The sequence below is a fragment of the Phymastichus coffea genome, unplaced genomic scaffold (assembly GCF_024137745.1).
Source record: "Phymastichus coffea isolate CEN01 unplaced genomic scaffold, Cenicafe_Pcof_1.1 PCOF00005, whole genome shotgun sequence".
NCBI lineage: Eukaryota > Metazoa > Arthropoda > Insecta > Hymenoptera > Eulophidae > Phymastichus > Phymastichus coffea.
The window spans coordinates 9,188,261-9,204,045 of NW_026706816.1; the positions used below are offsets into that span (position 1 = coordinate 9,188,261).

At 36.5% G+C, this 15,785-nt stretch overlaps 1 protein-coding gene across 1 annotated transcript in view; it reads left to right on the forward strand.

Annotated features, from left to right (window-relative positions):
• The window catches only part of LOC131667616 (protein unc-79 homolog), a gene marked incomplete at its 3' end in the record, with an annotated part of 3,688,809 nt that overhangs the window by 1,256,918 nt on the left and 2,416,106 nt on the right, over positions 1 to 15,785 (forward strand). The gene's annotated exons all lie outside the window — the stretch shown is intronic.

Consider the following 15,785-nt stretch of genomic DNA (forward strand, 5'->3'; position numbering starts at 1 on the left):
GAAAGTAGCGACGATTGAAAAAAATGAAGAGACAAACCGGAGAATCGAACCGGAGTCCTCTGAGTTGGCAGGCTAGCGCTCTACCACTAGGGCCAATACCATATGTACCTTAGAGGATGCAATTGTGTATATTAGCTACACGCTTATACATTTGGTATAGGGCCCGAGCGTGCGGAGGAGGGGGATCGCATGCTATCTATAGTTCTACGTGCTCTCTCTCTCCCTCTCTCTAGCTCTGATTCAACATGGGCCACAGTGCATGGAGGAGGAGGGGAGCTCATGCTGTCTATAGTTCTGGCCTGATGGGGATGTGCTACTATAATAGTAGTAAACGTGCGCTCTCTCTCTCTCTCTCTGTTTCTCTCTCTCTCTCTCTGTCCTACGCTCTAGCTAAGCGTGGATCACGGTGCGCGAAGGGGAGCGTATGCTGTCTATAGTCAATGCGTGCTCTCTCCACGAAGAGAACTTCACTCAATACCATAGCTGTTTTCGTGAGAATGCTAGAGACTACGAGTGCAGTCGCTCGACTGACACCTCCTTGAGATGTTCCTCCTAAACATCTCTGCTAGGAGAGAACCTTATTCCCATCCGTTCGCCCTTTCTTGCAATCGTTAAGATTATTTTATTATTTAAATAAGTTCGCATTTTATTATTTATTGAATATTTATTATTTTTAATTATACACTGAGTAGAGTACACTTTGCCTATAATCTTTATGTTCAGTGTCCGACATAGCTATTTTTAAATATTCAGTCGAATTTTTACATAAATTACAGTCATCTGTAAATCTTTCGACTGTATCGATCCCTTTTGATTTTGCTTGTTTTTGTCTTTCCATCATGCAATTGTATATCTTTTGTGTATTTACCGCAGCACATACTATATTCTCGCGATTTTGACTATGATATATAAATGATGATTTAAATTTAAGACTTAAATCTTTCAATCACGGTCATCTCATTTCAGTTTCGATATCTAAAATATTTCTGTAATTAAAAAAAAAACACTAATTAAATTCGAATTTAGATTTTAGTACTATTGTATATTATTTGAACCTACTTTTTAGGAATAATTTTTTTGAGCAATGGCTTCTTTTTTAATCCTTTCACATAAATATTTCTACAATTATGTAAATGATTGCGTATAGTACAATTTGAAAAATTATATGGTAAAATACTATTTCTCCATAATATACCTATAAAATTGATTATATTAAATATTTCAAATAAAATCAATGTCAATTAACGATAATAAAAAATATATACCATGATGATGTTCTTCGAATAATTCGAAGAATTTCAAGAAAGAGACTCAGGCTGGTCGTTAAAAACTATTGTTGAACTCACTATTAATATAAATAAATATAATCCATTTAAACCATGCTCATATATAGCGTTACCGCCAAGCTTAAATAATAAAAGAGCCTGTGTTAATCTTAAAAATGAAGACAATGAATGTTTTAAGTGGGCTATACTTTCATGCCTTCATCCAGTCGAAAAAAATTCAAACAGAGTAAGTAAGTACAAGCCTTATGAGAATGAACTGAATTTTGACAGTATAAGCTTCCCTGAAAAAACAAAAAGTATACCTAAATTTGAAAAGTTGAATAATATAAGTGTAAATTTATATATTCTTAAAAAATATGCAACGAAATATGAAGTCTCACTGTGCTATATAACGAAATTAAAACAAACTAAACATGTGAACTTACTCTTAATATATAACGAATGTATTGATGTAAATGATACTAATAGACCTCGAATATCAATAGATGATGAAAAATTCAAATTAGAATTTCACTACGTATAGATTAAAAATTTATCTGCTCTTCTTCGTAGTCAAATTACTCAACATACTGAAAAAATTTATCTTTGTGAACGTTGTCTTCATTATTTTACTAACAATGAAAATTTGAAATCTCATTAAGTTGATTGTTCCGAAATAAATTAGTGTTTAATTTACCTGACATTGCTACTTTAGAATTTAAAAATTTTAAGCATGAAGAGGAAGTCGTATTTATTATGTACGCCGATTTTCAATGTCTGTTAAAACTTATAAAAGATCCAAATAGAAATCTCAATGTTAAGAGATATAGTTTCCAAGAACATGAAGTCTATAGTATTGGATTATATGTAAAATGCCGTTATGATGATAGTAAGTCGAGATATAAGTCATACAGAAGAAAATTAAATGAAGACGAATCACCAGCATTATAGTTTATAAAGCCATTGAAGTCCGTAGTGATTGAGTTAGAACAGATATATAACAATGCAATAAAAATGGATTTATCATTTATTAATAAACAAGCATTCAGAACGGCAAAAAATGTCATATTTGCAACCGATATTTCCAAGAGAACCAAAAACGAGTTCGAGATCATTGTCATTTAACAGGAAAATTTAGAGATGCAGCTCACAATCATTGCAATTTGAATTATAAAAATGCTGCTTTCATACCAGTCGTATTTCATAACTTTACAGGCTATGACTCACGTTTTATTATAACAGAAATTGCTACTAACTCAGGATTTGAAGGAAAAATCTCTATTCTCGCTGAAAACAAGGAGCGATACATATCCTTCACAAAAGAAGTTACAAACAGTCGAATTAGTTTTCGTTTCATTGATTCTTTTCGATTTATGCCTACATCTCTAGATAAATTAGCATATTATTTACCTCAGCTAGATATTGTACAGAGAGAATTTTAGAAAGATAATTACACTTTAGAACAGATTAATTTACTCAAAAGAAAAGGAGTTTTTCCATATGAATACATCCAAAATTTAAATAGACTAACTAAGACAGAGTTACCATCTACTGAAAAATTTCATAGACGATTGACAGATAGTAATATTCCTACTAAAGAATATGAGCATGTTCAAAATGTATGGAATATTTTAGGTAGTATTTGGAAGAAAATAAATTTAGGAATGTATTCTGATCTCTATCTGAAAACTGATGTACTTTTACTAGCTGATATTTTTGAAAATTTTCGATCAAGCTGTAAGAATGCTTATGATCTCGATCCTGCTCATTATTACACAACCCCTGGATTAACATGGGACGCGATGTTAAAATATACAAATATGAAGCTTGAACTATTAATAGATATAGATATGGCATTATTCATTCAAAAAGGTATACGTGGAGGTATTAGTTAATGCTGCAAGAGATTTTCAAAAGCAAACAATAAATATATGGGTGAAGAATTCAATAAGGATGAGCCAAATGAAATTTTAATGTATTATGACTTAAACAACCTTTATGGTTGGGCTATGACTCAATTACTACCATTTGACGGCTTCAAATGGGTTTCAAATGTAGATATGTCAAATTTTTTTAATGTCTCTGATGATAACGACGTAGGCTATATTTTAGAAGTAGATCTAGAGTATCCACAAGAGCTATATGATGATCATAAAGACCTACCTCTTTGTTCCGAATATACTAAACCACCTGGAACAAAATAGAAAAAACTTTTGACAACGCTTTATGATAAAGAACGATACGTTATTCATTATGGAGCGTTAAAACAATCTCTCAAATATGGACTAAAACTGAAAAAGATATATAGAGCACTAGAATTCAAACAAAAACTATGGCTGAAACCATATATTGATTTAAATACTGAAAAAAGAAAGCAAGCTAAAAATGAGTTTGAAAAGTTATTTTACTAGCTCATGATTAATGCAGTATATGGAAAAACGATGGAAAACGAAAGAAAAAGAAAAGATGTCAAACTGATCAATAAATGGGGTGGTAGATATGGCACTGAACCTCGAATTGCCCAACCAAATTTCCATAGTAGATCCATCTTTCATGAAAATTTAGCTGCTATTCAATTATCCTAGACAACTATCAGTATAAGAAATCCTATATACATCGGTCTATGTGTATAAGATCTTTCAAAAAAATTAGTCTATGACTTTCATAATGGATACATGAAGCAACGAATTGGTGAAAAATGTAAATTACTGTATACTGATACTGATACTCTCATTTATGAAATTCAAGATTTCTATATGTATGATCTCATGAAAGTGTGTGTTCAAAAAATAACGAGAATTTTCGTTTTATGAAAAAAATATCTATTTATTCATCTACATTAATGTAGTCCCCTTCGGATACAATACACTTATGCCAACGCTTTTTCCAATCCTCGAAACACTTTTGAAACTCGATCTTTGTAATAGCTTTTAGCTCTTTCAGCGATTCGCTTTTAATGTCATCTATGCTTGTAAAACGACGGCCTTTTAATGTTCTCTTTATTTTTGGAAATAGAAAAAAGTCACATGGAGCCATATCTGGCGAATGTGGAGGCTGAGGCATCGTTACAGTTTCGTTTTTGGCCAAAAATTCACGAACAAGCAATGAAGTGTGAGCAGGCGCATTATCGTGGTGCAAAAGCCATGAATTGTTTTGCCACAAATCCGGGCGTTTTTTTCGGATTGCTTCACGCAAACGACGTTGAACTTGTAGGTAGTACTGCTTATTGATTGTTTGACCTTGTGGCAAGAATTCATAATGCACTATGCCATTAAAATCGAAGAACACAGTGAGCATAACCTTCACATTCGACCGCACTTGTCGAGCCTTTTTCGGTCTTGGCGATCCAGAATGCCTCCACTGGGACGATTGAGCCTTAGTTTCGACATCAAATCCGTAAACCCATGTTTCGTCACCTGTTATAACACGTTTTAGTAGTTTTGCATCGTTATTGACTTCATTTAGCGACTCCTGAGCAACTTCCATTCGCCGCTGTTTTTGTTCGAAATTCAACAATTTTGGAACGAATTTTGCTGCCACACGTTTCATACCCAAAACATTCGAAAAAATTTGATGGCATAAGCCAACTGATATGCCAACATCATCAGCGACTTCTCTGATTGTGATTCGGCGATCGTTCATAACCATTTCTTTCACTTTTTTCACGTTTTCATCGGTTGTTGATGTGCTTGGGCGTCCGGGTCGTTCGTCATCTTCAACGTTTTCGTGGCCATCTTGGAAATGCTTATACCACTCATAAATTCTTGCTTTACTCATAGCAGACTCACTATATGCCTTTGTTAACATTTGACAAACTTTACTACACTTTATTTCATTTTTTACGCAAAATTTAATACAAATTCTTTGATCCATTTTTTTTCACAAACGAAAATCGCCGAGCTCGAAAAACACGTCTAACGTTAGCGGCTGCCACTTAAAAAGTAAGCAATGAATATTGCTGAAAATTTTATCGTACTTCAGGGGCATGTGTACCAACATAATAAAGAAAAATTTTATACAAGCGGACTCTCCAAACCCGCGAAATTTAAAAATTCTCGTTACTTTTTGAACACACCTCGTAGACATTGGTAAATTTGATACATCAGACTATCCTGCTGATAATCAATTTGGTGTGCCTCTAGTTAACAAAAAAGTTCTCGGTGTTATGAAGGATGAGTGCAATGCTGCTATTATGAGAGAGTACATTGGGTTACGAAGTAAACTATACAGGATCGAAATAATAAGGAGCCCTTGAAAAAGGCAAAAGGAGTGAAAAAACATACAGTAAAAAATATAATCACTCACTCAGATTATCGAAACGGAACTTGAAACGAAATGGAAATTATTAAACGTACCCAATGTAATATTCGATCTAAATTATATCAAGTAATAACAGAGAGAGAGAGAGAGAGAGAGAGAAAGACAGCACTAAGCCCTCATGATCATAAACGCTATATTTTTGATAATATTCCGGACACACTTCCATGGGGGCATTATAAAACTCTCGAAATTGCCGAAATAAAAGAAAGAGTTGAACAGCTACAAAAAAGAGGCATAGAGAGGAAGACGAAGTGATAGAAGAAAATAGTAATATGAAAAGATCCAGAATTGAAGAAAATAATTCTAGAGGGCAGCACTAGCAAGAGAATTCTACTCCTTTGACAGTTACTAGATGGCGCTGATGACTAGTAATGGAGAGGGAGAAACATTGGATACCAGAGTCTACAGAGTAGGAGAATGGCTTTAGATGAAGAATCATGAGAGAGGGGAGACTGAAAGAGGGGGAAGCAGCGACGTCGGCTTGAGTTTTAAGAATGGGGTTGACAATTATAAAACTGAGAGCTCACTCTTGTTCGAAACAGTTGCTCAGCTCGCACTCAAGCAACAGTCTTACTCTCAACCTCCAATACATCTTCTACTAACCATTGAAATAAGTAAGATATTTAAATAATTTTAGTTTATTAATACCTTAGTAATATATAAATAAATAATTAATTCTTTGATTTTTTATTTTACAGAATGGATTTCTCAGCAATAAATAAGATTTCCAAGACGATTTTCCTTCCTCGAAAGGCGATGTCCTAACATACATGGAATACATTATATCGAGTTACTAAAGATAGATCATTAACAACGAAATATGGATTTAGCGTTGTTATTACATTAGATAAATTTGATAAATTTGAGGCGTTCCTGCCCAAAAGAGTTAATGTACTTCTAGAAAAAGATGAAGAAACATTAAAAAACCTACATCAAACTAGCGGGAGGGAGGAGCTCTTTATTTATCATATTGTCGGTTCAAACTTCGAATTTAAACATAATTGTATCTTCAACGAATAATTAATGTATCATAATAATTAATGTATTATAATACTAATGTAAATAGCTGCACTATGAATAAAAAATAAAAAATATATTTAATCGAATAGTCTTTTATTTTCCTTTATTTAACTATCCTCTTATTTCCTTTTATGGAGATGTAAAAAAAGTTCATAATGTAGCTCTTTCCAGTGAATTTTATCTCATTGTAAAGTTGACTCATGAGTGACGATTCGAAAGGAAGTACCTCACAGGTGAGAGCGAAGATCGGGGCTCTCACTATTCCTATAATTAACCTTAAGTTCCGATAGAGGGCAATGATTCGAGTTCTAATATATTTATAAGAAGGATGCATAGCTTGCATTACCATCATTCACTGAGAAGAAATAGCTATAGCAAGACTATCCTCTTGTGATTTATCATGGCGCCTCCTAGAAGAAACAAGAAGAGCATTCGTGTTTCGAAGTATGTATGGTTCTCAAATAATATTCAAATTCATCATCTTCCTATTGAAGAGAAAGACTCGAGAAAACGATTATGGGAGCAGCTTGCACGAGATCGAGAACGCTTCCAACGTCGTATTATACAACTAATAGTAAGTAGTATAATATTGCGAGCACTATTCAAAAAATGTATAATAATGATGAATCATATTCTTGAACCTATACTAAAAAATCATTGTACAGTCGAACCTACGACACTGCACGCTTTCGGGAGTAGCCGACCCAAGGCACTGCACGCTGGCGGTAGCCAATCACAGCGCTGGGCTAGGTACGGGCATATGTAGCACTAAAAGAGGCCCAAAAAAATTTTCGCGCAATTGTTCGTAGTTGTTTAATTAAGCAGGATAATTTTTTTATTTAATAGAACAATATCGGATTTTGTCGGCATTAAAATAATTCAATTAAAATTACTTTTTTTAATTTTAATAAAAAAGTTAAGAGGGCCCCCCCGGTGAGTGGGCTGCTAGTAACGGTACTGTGCAGCGTGCAGTTTCAAGGGTATAGAGGCGCGCAGTGACTCGGGCAATGCAGTGCCGAAGGGTGCAGTGCCGTAGGTTCGACTGTATAGTATATACACTTAACAAACTAAAAATCTAAGTGGAGGTGGAAGAAGTAGCAAGTGATGGGAGGCGGTCATGGCGGCTAGAAAAAAAGTGTAATAGTGGGGTAAAGGTCTGAAGAGAGAGAGAAGAGCTCGGAAAACGTCATTCTGTTAGAAGAATCATTACCAGTAATATCCTCTTCCTTCTCCACTATTCTCCAGTCTTCGTTAGCAATATGGACTTGGAAATGTTAAATAAAATAGCTATGAAACCCTTTGATCCACTACCGGAGAAAAATCATTATGAACTTGAAGAAAATCATTGTTATTTTGTAACAAAACTCGTTCCTTGTTACCAATTCTTTTGCGGGGTAAGTGAGGCACTTTCGCTCAAGGCAATTGAGGGAAGAGAATGAGGAGAGGATGATAAATGAAATATAGAAAGACAGGAATCAAATCTCACTTACAACCTATTATTATTAATAATTATTCACACTGAACATACGCGCGCATAACATAATCTAAATTACCGACCAACAAACTGCAAATAGAACAATAAACTACTTAAGATAATCACAAATGAACATTTCGCATTTCACTAATACCTAATCGCGTACTTAACCTATTACAAACTTACTTAAAACTACGCGAACTAATACCGGGTAAATTGCCCGGCACGTGGGCGCCTGGACAATTCACCGGTCGCAGCTTACGTCACTATGAATTAAACCTAGCGCGAACCTTCAGATAGCCGGCACGTGAGTGCCAGGCTATCTCTTTCAACGCGCACCGGTCGTCGTATCAACAGAGAGAGAGTGTAGAGAGAAAGAAGAAAAGGAAGGCTTGACCTTTTATCTCCTGTTCCTCGCAACGTCGAGAATCCTGAGCGATGCGCTGCCGCAGGAAGTACCGGGTGTCGTCGCTGGTCAGATCGTCGCTAACCGCTGTCGCTGACCAGGTATCCGTAGGCGACGTTGACTCTCTTGGCAGGTGGGCTGGCTGCAGTTGCTGGCAAAGCCGTTGCCGGAAGGGTTGATCTTCCTTCCTCCCGGCTATCCCAAACTGCTCTCTCTGCTGGACTCGGACTTCCGCACTCTAGTAGGACTAGGCTTCGACTCCCCCACTCTAGTAGGACTCGGCTGCGACTCTCTCACGCACTGATTCTTGCGCGCATCTTGCAGCCGCTCAGCGGCGCTCGCTCCCCTCCCTACCTTGACCTATTAGTTAGGCGGCACGCGACGCGTCGCTTATCGGTCACGCGTTGCGCGCCTGCCAATCCCTGCATAGGCCTAATACTCTCTCTCTCTCTCTCTTTCTCACTCTCTCTCCGCGCTCTTCAACTTTTCTTGCGCTCAACTGCGCTGGCTCGTCCTTGGCACTGAAACAAAAGGCCAAGTGTTAGACGCATACTTTAATGCGCCTAACGTTGGCCAACACGCCTTGCCGAGTGGGGGAGGGAGAACGCAGACGAGAGACCGGCACGCGGCCTGCTCTCGTCACAATTTAGTGACAAACTTTAAGGAAGAACATAACAATTCCAACTTATTTTACCAGAACGAATTTCAAAAGCCATCATAAAACATTATCTTTATATATTACTTTCAGATCTTATTAAAAAATATTGTTTACAGATTGAATATCATAGCGCTGGTAGATTTCAATTTATTATTTAATGTAACAAAAATAAAGTATGTACAATAAATTTATTATAAAATATATTGTGGAGAGGTAAATGAGTCACAGGTGTTCCTACTAAAGCAGGTTTAAGACTTGTTCTAATGAACTTACAAGTGATGATGCTCAAATGGAAGTACCTCACAGGTGAGAGCGAAGGTTAGGGCTCTTACCATTAAAAATAAAAAAAAAATTATTTATTATTATTATGATATTTATTTGAATAAAAGTTACTTTACATAAACGTCTTTATTCTTTTATATGTATAAAATCTTATTTATCCATGAATTGTGCGAGTTGTCGAATCCCAACCATTTAACGTATACATGATTACCATGTTTCCTTAAAACTTTTTCAATGAAAGAAACATCAGAATACATAGCTTTCTGTAGTTCTTGCTCGTAAAAACCTCCAACAATTGGATTGCCTTTGTAATCTCTTAAATGATAAGTGATAGGCTTTGTCTTCGTAACTCGTTGAATAGTAAAAATATCAGTAGACTAGTTATCCTTTTTCGAAAACGTGTTTAGACTTGCTGACACGTACTTTATCGCCTACATGGAATTTAGGGCTCTTAAAGTAAAGATGTCGGTGGTAAGAGAATCGTCTCAACACCTGCATTTCATTCTCTTTAGTTACGTCTTTAGGCTTCATATCTATTGTACGGTGTTTTCGATTATTGTAAGATTTCAATAAATCAGCTAGAATGTCGATCCATTTGTAATTTCTTTTTAGACTGAATTTTTTCCACATGACATTTTTTAGCGTGCGATTGAAACGTTCACAAATAGATGCCTTAAGATTGCTATATGTTGAATATATTTTGTCATTAGTCTTTGAAACTTTGAATTTTAGAGTTCTTTGCCACGGTGCACATGTAGATTTCTAGGACTGCGTCCTTTTTTTAATATAGACTCTATTGGATAAGCAACTCCTACACCAGTTTTTTGTTTCACAGGAACTGTCCAAGTGTACTTTGAAAATATATCAATGACAGTTGATAGATATCGAAAGCCTTTCTTCTCTCTCGAGTAGCCTTGCATCTCTACAAGATCAGCTTGCCATGTCTCATCTATTCTACGTACATCAACTTTACTACGATGATAGTTTCGACGTGCTGGTTTGTGTAACTAATCCGCCACTCTTTGATGTTTCATTTTCAATCTATTTGTTAAAATTGATTTAAAAAATCAAACGGTATAATCTTTATTTCTTTCTCCTTATTATTATTATTGTTATTATTATTATTATTATCTTCTAACTGTTTAATCACTTCTCGATACATCAGTAATTCTGATCTTATTGTATTCAATGATATTATAAGATCATTTATCGTACTCGTAAGCATAGTAACGTTAGCTTCACTAGTTTTTTGCAACACTCGTAAGTTCTGTCTCGTCGCGTGCCGAATTCCCTCATTACATTTTTCGTCTACCGGTAGGTGCTGCCCCCTCGGGCAGCCATCAGGTTAGGCTATCAGCGCTAATATGACGTTTACCGTCACAATATATATATTATTAGTTATATATATATATATATAGAATGAAAAAAATACTTAGAGTTATTAATATTACAATTAATAGCCTATATAATGGCTCTCTTGCTATGGTCTGAATGGTGGGATTAGTAAGCAGAAATTGAGTAATAACATTATTATTAAAAAAAAATTCTAAAATTTATTTAAATTACTTTTAAATTATTTAAAAATTGTACTTACATTTTCTAAAAATTGACAAGCTCTAATAATGTTGTCCATTTTATTATTTATTAAATAAATTTATAAAAAATATATAAAAACTTTCTAAAATATTTAAATAATAAAAGAACACCACTTCACTGTGAACAGCTTGAAGTTTCCCTTAAGGGGGTATCTGCATATAGATCGATCGAAAAATCGATTTTTTTTTTATTCTTTAAATCAAATTTATAACGTCTTAGGAATACTGTGTCAAAATTTCAGAGCGAAATTTCAAGTTATTAATTTGCTAGCGCAGTTTGAGTGACCGTGCACCGACGCGCGGCTAGCAGGTAGCTAGGTGCGCGCTCCGTAACAAAAGACGCACGCTGCGCTCGGATCCTAGCTTGGGCAGGAAATGTCAAATGCTTGTTGCCCTTCTAGTTTTAAATGTATAAGTGTATATCCGTGTGCAATCGATAGTATATTTTGGCTGTCAAGGTATTAGTAAAGTATAGACCGAACGATGCATTTCGTGATTTTACTATATTTTCGGCTCAGTTTGCTTATAGCTCTTGAGCAGTTTGCATATTTTTTTCTTTACGTTCGCCATGAGTTCTTACCCGAAAGGACGCTTTGGAACCAGATACTGTGCTTTGGAACGGAAAAGAAAATTCCATGGTAATAGGTATACCAAGTCGAATGAAGGCGAGCCAAATCTCAGTGCGAGTGCTCGAAAATTAGCGTCGGCGTCTGTGGATAGCGCTGACATTGATCCGGCGCATCACTATCGAATAATTGAATTTGTGACAGTGTTCAAATGCTATCTGAATTGGTGTGCTGCAACAGCTGTAAAGGGCCTGTGAAATTTAAGGAAGCTGACCGTCGTGGGCTTGATTGGAAACTGAATGTTTCGTGTGGTAAGAGCGGCGATTCTCTAGTGAATTCGGCGCCTTACATCAACAATGACTTTCGAATAGAATTCGGAATCGGCTCATCCAGCGCTGATTACGCCAGCAAACGAGTGGACCACGAGGAAATTCGAAGCGAGAGCGCAACGAAGGCTAGCCGTGTGCTCAAGAAAATGAAGCTAGCGAGACTATCTGAACAATTTGGAGAGGAAGAAGGCACTCTTTATAATCCAGGCATTGCTAATTGATGGAAAAAACGATCAAGAATGGTAAGTGTTGAAAAAAATGCATTTATCACGCGCCGTAAAATTTAAACTAGTTTTACGGAAAATCAGAATTTCACGGTTTCCCGACTTTATGCCACTGATTACTCAGTAAGTTTTCATCCTACAAAAAAAAAACACCATTTTAAAGATAATTCAATTGTCTTCAACGTCAGCTATGGCGATCCATAAAAATAATATTAATTAGCAATCATTTTGCAATAAAAATAATAAAAACATTTTATGAATTTTTTCAAATGCTCGCCATTTTTTAGGTTTTGATTTTAACCTGGTGAAAATTAGTCTATGGGGATGAAAAACATTCAATTTGAACTAAAATAACTTTTTTTGTTTTGTTTCAGCACGCTGCTTAAGACTCAATAGGCGGCATAAAATCAGACAAACGGAAAATTTCTTCCCGCTTCATATGTAATTTGCACATGGGCAAATTCAGATTTCGCAACAAAACAAATTTGTATGTATTCGCAAAGGTTGCAATAAAGTTGTGTCCAAATTCCAACGAATAATGTTGAATAGTTCTTTCAACAAAAATTCCCAAAGTTTTTCTTGATTTTTCTTCATCTATATAAGGATACCCCCTTAAGACTGACCAACGACAATCCTACCGAACGCTCACACTATTATCTGGTACGATTTTTTTCTACAATATACGTAACGCTACAGACAAATGCAGACATTCTTTTGAGTGAGATAGGACGTGTGGCGTGCCCTTTCCCTACACGTGTGGGCTAGAAAGTTTACCACTTTCTAAAAAACTTCATAAATCTCGAGCGACGTACCAGAGACTTTATGGTCATCCACAATAAACGCATTAAACGCAGATGGTCGCGTGTCCGCGCTAATGAGTTTGTTTGATCATCTTTAAACCATCTATGATATGCATTTGTGATAGTCATAGACAACATAAGATAAGAGGATAGGTAGTAAGCATAGATGCTCTCTCTTTCTCTCTTTCAGAAAGTAGCGGAGAAGCTTGATCACCCTCAAATCAGCTGTGATCTACATTTATGATAGACATAGTTAACTTAAGATAAGAGGGTAGGTAGTAAGCATAGCTATTCATGCGCTCCCCTCCTCCGCGTTCTAAGGTCCACGCTGAGTCAGAGCTAGAGAGAGAAAGCACGCATTTCCTACTACCACTATAGTAGCGCATACCCATCAGGTCAGAACTATAGACAGCATGCGCTCCCCTCCTCCCCAAGCTCGGGCCCTATACCAAATGTATGCGCGTCTAGCTAATATATAGTACACAATATGCATCCTCTAAGGTACGAGGGCTGTCCGGAAAGTATCGGGTCTACGTTTAAATCTTCGCGCCATAGTGTTCGAGCGACCTCTACCAGACAGAAACGTCAACAGTAAAGCCTCATGAATCTATTGGTTACTTACTGACACCTGCCGGACGTATAGTTCATGCGCAGCGTGTCTTTGTTTACAGTGCCTTTTTCGCGTTCGTCGGATTTTGATATTGTCAAAAATGACTGAAAAACAAGATCAACGAAATGGCATCAAATTTTGCTTTCAACGCGGAAAAACGAGTTCAGAAACTATTGTAATGATGCAAAAGACCTTCGGAAGCGAGTGTATGAGCAAAACACGAATAAAAGAGTGGTAAATAAAGGAGCGGTTCAAGGATGGTCGCACATCTGTCGATAGTGATTCTCGTTCCGGCCGACCTTCGACGACGAAAACCGCAGATAATATTTAGCGGGTGCGACTTGCAATCGAACAAGATCGTCGTATGAGTGTGCGAAAACTAGAAGAAGACCTTGGGATACCAAAAACTATCATTTCAGAAATTTCAACCGAAAATTTAGGAATGAAACGCGTCTGTGCGAAATTCATCCCAAAATTGCTTACAGCAGAGTAGAAAAACATTCGCTTAGAAATCGCTCTGGACAATCTAGAAATGGTCAATTATGATGATAATGTGCTTAGAAAAGTTATTACAGCTGATGAATCATGGGTTTATGGTTATGATCCTGTGATCCTGAAACAAAACAACAATCTTCACAGTGGAAGCATTTTGAATCGCCAAGACCAAAAGAAGCACGTCAAAGTCGGAGCAATGTTAAGTCAATGTTGATTGTTTTTTTCGATTGTGAAGGTGTTGTACATCACGAATATGCACCAACAGGTCAAACAATCAATAAAGTGCGGCAGTAAGAAGAAAACGGCCGCACTTTTGGGAAAGTGGTGACTGGCTTCTCCATCACGGTAATGCGCCAGCGCATTCATCCAATCTTGTAAAGCAGTTTTTGAGCAAACACAATATCGCATTGCTTCTACAACCTCCATACAGTCCCGACATAGCCCCTTGTAACTTTTGGCTGTTACCAAAACTAAAAAAACCACTCAAAGGACACAGATTAGATGACAAAACAACAGTTGAAAACAATGCGACGAGTGTACTTAATACTATCCCTAAAAGTGAGTTCCAGGATTGTTTTGAAAAGTTGAAACATCGATGGAACCGTGTTATTCAATCAAATGGGAATTACTTTGAAGGATGCCAGATGATAAAGAATAACGCTAGCACGAAAATATAAAGGTAGGTCCGATACTTTCCGGACAGATCTCGTACATTGGGCATTGGCTCTAGTGGTGGAGCGCTAGCCTACCAACCTAGAGGACTCCGGTTCGATTCTCCGGTCTGTCTCTTCATTTTTTTCAATCGTCGCTATTTTCTATTCATTTCATTTCACTTCATTCATTTTCAATGTAGTAAGTATATTGTCAATAATATATTTATAAATTTTTTAGAATACATTTAAATTAAATTAGACAGAAAGCAATAGGTATAGAGTACCTAGGGACTAAGAGCCCTATGAACCTTCCTCAAAAAATTATAAACAATTATTAAAATTAATAATAATTAACATGAAAGGGTTAGGCCAGGGAACCGAAGGGTTAAGCCAGGGACCCCCACGCATATTGTTTATAATAATTATTAACAATAATAATAATTATTATTAACATGAAAGGGTTAAGCCAGAGACCAAAGGGTTACGGACCCCCGGCAGCTGAGCTGAAATATACATGCTAAACTACTGGATCATCATATATCTTTGCGTGAAATTCAGACACGTACTGGAATCCCAAGGACAACAGCCGCTAGAATTTTGCGGCTTCATAGATTTCACCCGTATCACATAACTTTAACTCAAGCTTTGATGCCAGATGATCTCCGCCGCAGACTCGAATTCTGTAATTGGGCACAAGCAAGGATTCGTGAAGATCCTGAATTTTTCAGATACCTAATGTTTTCGGGCGAAGCTACATTTCATAGTAATGGGCAACTCATTCGCCATAATAGTCATTATTGGTCTATCCAGAACCCTCATTGGGTACGTCATGTTGATAATCAGCATAGATGGAGCCTCGTAGTATGGGGCGGTATAATAAATGGTTATCTGATAGGACCTTATTTTTTGATAGGAATGTCAACGGCCCAGCATATCTTAATTTCCTGCAGAATGAATTACCAGAATAATTGGAAGAAGTGGACTTGGAAATAAGACGACGATTATGGCTTCAACAGGACGGTGCACCGTATCATCGCTCACTAATAGTTCGTCACTTCTTGAACCAACGATACGGAAGACGATGGATA